The sequence below is a fragment of the Pezoporus flaviventris genome, unplaced genomic scaffold (assembly GCF_033815535.1).
Source record: "Pezoporus flaviventris isolate CSIRO_AGI_PZ_B2104156 unplaced genomic scaffold, CSIRO_AGI_Pfla_v1 ptg000057l, whole genome shotgun sequence".
NCBI lineage: Eukaryota > Metazoa > Chordata > Aves > Psittaciformes > Psittacidae > Pezoporus > Pezoporus flaviventris.
The window spans coordinates 5,170,269-5,175,700 of NW_026892605.1; the positions used below are offsets into that span (position 1 = coordinate 5,170,269).

General features: G+C 40.2%; 1 long non-coding RNA gene across 1 annotated transcript; it reads right to left on the reverse strand.

Moving 5' to 3' along the window:
- Positions 1 to 4,336: 4,336 nt before the first annotated feature.
- LOC133277493 (uncharacterized) lies at positions 4,337 to 5,219 on the reverse strand. Its single transcript, XR_009746226.1, has 2 exons — positions 4,902 to 5,219; positions 4,337 to 4,562 (listed from the first exon to the last, which is right to left on the reverse strand). It is a non-coding gene; the product is annotated as an uncharacterized LOC133277493 (long non-coding RNA).
- Positions 5,220 to 5,432: the final 213 nt, after the last annotated feature.

The following is a 5,432-nucleotide window of genomic DNA, read 5'->3' on the forward strand; positions in this document are numbered from 1 at the left end:
CATTCTAGGCAATGTCACAGCTCCTGCTTTTTACCCCAGATGATGATACTCCTGGTATTCCTTGAAGGTGTCTCTCATATTTTTCCATTATAACAAGCAAATGCACAAAATTACTGCTTGTATGCACAGTTCACTTTGGAGAAGTAAATACGTTCAGCCAACGGCTTTAAGGAGTTGTTAGTGTATGCCTAAGCTGACACATAGCTGACCACAAAGTTTCACATGCTCTGGGAATTGAAAGATTGCTGAGGACTGAGGCTGCCAACTTGATGGCTGTGATCCAAATGATGGAGTCTCATTCCCGATGAAGATGGCATCTGTTCACCTGTTCCATTTTACTATCAACATGGAATTTCTCATCATGTAAAGAAGTACTGGCAATATATTTGCTAATTCTGAATTTCTTGCATTACAACTCTGAATGTAAGACAGGATTTTCCATAATACTATTGAAGCAGATTAAAAACATTTATACTGGGACTTCTACTATGGCCTGATGAAGCTGAGTTCTCTTCCTTCAGCCTATATGAGAATTCCATTTCTAACAAAATTTTCTTTCAATTATTATTTCAGAGCAACCTAGAACTTTTATTCTATTTTCTGACATACCAATTCCAGGAAATGTAAAATAGAGGCATTTTTCAACCTTCCTCAAACAGTTTCACCAGATAACCTAGTATTTGCACTCCAAGATTGAGAAAAAACACAGACATCTTTTGAGCATCTCCATATACCATCTATACTGAAACACATTTGTCAATACCTGTATTAGCAGAATTGTTTACATATATGAGAATTATAGTAGCAGATGTAAAACTTGCCTATAAACGCAAACAGAATCAGAGTCCAAATCAGCTTTAACATTCAGGAAGCCCTGGGAGATGATGTCTGTTCACAGCATTGAAATCCTTTACATACACCATGTTGTAATTCCCTTTGGAAGGACTGGCAGAGAACACAAACAAAAACTGAAGTCCCAGTGCTAAAACTGCCAAATTTAGGAAGTCTTCACAAAGTATTTCTGAAAGTTAAAATTTCTGTGTAACCGTACTGCAACTAATTGTGATCTCAGTACCTACCAGCTGAAACTCATGTCCCTGGTGGAAAGACTCTGACATGAGACAGGCACTAATTCTCATTTTTGTGCAGTCAGAAACCAAGCTTTACTGTATCACCATTCTTTGTAGACCACGAGTCACAATACCAAGATTGTTGCTGAGTCTGCAAGACTTCAAAGCACACATTTGCTTAAGTGCATTCTCCAAAACTAGCTCTGATTTTAAAACTTTTCTCAGCATTTCTCCTTACATTCACAGACAATTACACTTATCTCTAAGGTGACCTGAACAGTAACATAAAATCAGAGGAAAGCCTCTCTCATTGTATGGACACACATGCCAGAGTAACACATGGTCCTTTGATAGAACCACTGAAACAAAAGCAGCATCAGATACAAGTCTGTGACCTCAAGGGTTCTTGCTCAACTTTTTTCCCCTGAACTACAGCCCTTAATTAAACATTTCCTTTCACACACTTCTGATCCCAAATTCAACCAAATCTTAAAATATACCTATCACACAGACACTATCTGTAGGCTGATAGCCACCACAGACTCACACATGCAATATCCAAGAAAAACCACTAACTGCTGGAGAACTGAGGGTTGCTGGAATTCTTCTTCCCACACTGGCTCTGACCACCACTGAGGCATCCACTACTGTTAACACTGGCTTTTCACTCCTCACAGACCATCAGTGCTTGTTCCTCACTTACCTGACGAAAGCAAAGCATGCAGTGCAGGTCTGTGGCAACAGCTTCTCTCACTCACTCCCAGATGGTGTGGAGCCAGCAGCTGCAGCGCTTTCCAATTAAATATTGCTATCACTGTGGCCAGTCCAGTGCAACACAGTACACTCAAAATCATTTATTTTATTCAACCAGCCATGTAAATGCTTTATTACTAATAAGTTCTCAGATCAGACTGAACAGAGGAAAAATAATGAAGAGGAAAACAAGGAAACTGACAAGGCTTTTCTCTGATGGAAACAATTTCTGAAACAACACATCTGTTAAGGGAACCACATTCTTCTTGTTTGTGATGCACTGGCTCTACTTTTAAGTCTCACTGACACCAATATCTTTTCCATGTGAATGGCATAAGAGTCAATGTGCAGAGACAGTTTCTCATTTTGTAAATGTCCTGTGTTGCCTCATAAATTGGTTACATGGAGCTGACAAAGACAAGTTTCTTTAAAGAACCTGAAGTTATTCCACATGTGGATCAAACCAACTTTCATGTTTTTAAATAAAACAAAACAAACAGAACCAAGGCCAAAACTGTTAGCATGAAGTAGACTCATGACAGGAGTGCCTATTCAGACTTTGGTGCTGTATTTGAATCCCTATCCTAAACTCTGCAGGAGGGTTTCAGACACAGTCTTTCACCACACAGGAGAATGCTGTCACTGCTAAACTGTCCTACAGGCCTGCCTTGAAAATTGTCAGCACCATTAAGGCAAGTTTCTAGAGAGGTGGGAGGAGGGCAATTCACCCACTGTGATTCAGACCTATATAGCAATCTATACATAAAGTTTATGTACCCGACTATCACCCCCTCAAGTGAGGAAAAGTAAAGAAATAGCTCCTCAGCATCAGGCATATGGGAATAGCTCTGTGCAAGATACCCGAATGAAGTAATGTGATGATTAGCAAGAATTAAGCCTCAGTTACAAGGAGCTTGGTCTGACCATTCAATACAAAATAATTTGGCAACTCCAGTCTATATTTGCATATATACTCAATATATTTTGCTTGATGACTGCATTTTCATGCCAATTATAAGGCTAGCTTCTGGGTATCCATTACCTCCAAGCTTTCATTGTTCTGCCAAACATGACCTTGGGAGGTCATCAAATCCTGGCTCACCAGATACCAAGAACAGAAAAGAGGATAATATAATCCACATCTGGGAAAAAGGCCAAACCCAGCTTTTACTGATGCTCCAGCACTAGATTCTGGAAGGAAATGTACATCTTTTTGTTCTACTTAGCAGGATACCAGCTGTTTCATGTATCATCAAGAAGCAAAAACGGGTCTGTGACAGAAAAAAGCATAAGGGGGAAAAAAAAAACAACAAAACAAACCCAACAAACCAAGGAAGACTAAGCAAGAAGGCTCTGAAATAAAATACTTCAATAAAAATCTTCATCACTGATGCAAGAAGTTGTCCATGTTAATTATAACTGAGCTGTTGTCAAGACAAATCTCCTCCACCAAACGGAGCTGATTATACTTCAATTAAGATAAAAATTCATTGAAATCCTGCAAAAGAGCTGACACTTTGCATTAGCACTACTGCTGAAATGCTTTCCTTTGATGTTTTTTTATACCTGATCCTGCTGGAATCTGAGCATTTTTCAAGATGTCACAAATGTCCCCATCCTCAGGGGAGCCCTCCACATGCACCCCCAGCCTCTAGACACCTGCAGAAATGCAGCTCCAGTGATAAATACAAGTCCTTAAGGACGAAAAGTGCAGCTGCCTTAACTCCTCTCTGCAGCAGCACACATAAAGGAAACCCGCAATGAATTTAGTTCCTTCCAAACATACATACAATACATACAGGCCCAAAGTTTTGCAGTGTTTGTGTTTAGTGCAGTGGTGCAGCTGTGCGATGCACCCACATAGCATAAACATGCTACAGACTATGAGACAAGGGGCAAGTTTTCTTCATGATGGCCTTTATGAAGGTAACATCAATAAGAAGTTACTAAAATGAAAAATACAAAGGCATTGTGTTCACAAATCAACATTTATATCTTCCAGACCCTTAGAACCTTTAAAATACTATTTTCACTTTTACTCCCAAAATTACTCTCTAGTAAGACACATCAGAAATTCATGTCAGAGCTACCATCCAAGGATTAAAACTACTTCTCAAAACTGTTTTTTTTCCTTTCCCATTCTTAGAAAGAAAAACCTAAGATACAGTAAATTAGTAGAACTAGAAACTAGAATTTAAGAAAAAAGATTGCACAGTCTCACTGCTTCCCACCCTCCCCTTCCCTCTGCAACTCAAGTTGGAGTAGAGGTAATCACCTACTGTGGGGAGAGCAGCCCAAGGCTGCCAGTACTAACTGCAGTATGACACCCCAAGGAAGAGGAAGTGAGGGGGAAGAGAGAGGACCTCTATGGTTTATCACCAGGCTGAGGCAGCAAGCATATAAACTGTTGCCTGCAAATTCATTCCTGCATTTGTTTCACTGCATTTGGAAAAGCAAGACTTCTCTACTAAATGCACATAAAAACGAACCACTGGGATTTAAACACTGACTACTCATTTTCAGTGTTATATTTATCGATGCTGGAAAGCGATCAGCTGTCCTTCACTGCAATTATGGCATGCTTGGCCAGAGAAGTGGAACTTCAAGAGCAGAACCCCAGGCTCAATCCTACAGTATAATTTTTGCATCTTCTGAGTATCAGAGCAGACTTGGGCATGACAGAGACTCTTCAACTTGACTTCAGCAAAACCAAGACTCTAAATGAGGATTCTGTGGAACCTGTAACCAGTAAGAAAAAAAACAAGTTACGTGACTTTGTTGTATAGAAAAATAAAACAAAGAATCAGAAGCACTGGGGGATCCTCCCTTTGTAACCAGTAGCGCAGTTTCAGGCTGTCAGTCTCCACCCAGAATTAACTCAATTCATGGTGGCCTAGCAAGGCACTGAACACAACCACCACACAATCACTTCCTCCATGATGCAGAAAATCCCATTCATTCAGCTGGACTGTTACAGAAAACAGCACTGGGGGGGGGGGGGGGGGGGGGGGGGCTGTCATTTTACACAAGTGCAGCGTCTCAAATAGGCCATCTCACACATGATCTGGGCATGGTTACCTTGACTTCATTAAAGCTTTCACAAACACTGATGCTCACTGCAGCAATCTAGAGGGAAAACTATGTAAGTGATAACGTAGTAATTGTCAAATAATTAAAGAGGGATTTATAGCTGAGGATCAATTCACACAAGGAGTTCTCCCGAACTGTTCAGTGCCATTTGAGTTTTCACGCATGGCCAATCGCCTTACAGGGAATACTCATGTCTTCTAACCTCCTTCCAGGTTAAGTATTTTCTCATATTGCAACAAAAGCTTTAAAAGCCCTGATACTATCAGCACTCATTGTAGAACAGTGTAATAATCACATTATCTTAATGAGGGGCTAAAGAGTCCTACCACTGCTGATACAATCTCTAAAACATAAATAACATAATAATTTAGACTAAGAACAATGGTTTATTGTAAACACCTGAAAAATACCAGGCTTGGGACACAGAGCCAAGTTATACACTGCTATAACAGCAATAAATTGCTCTGTGGCTCTGTCTTTCCTAGATGTCGCAATGCATCTTCCTTGTAGGTGCACCAG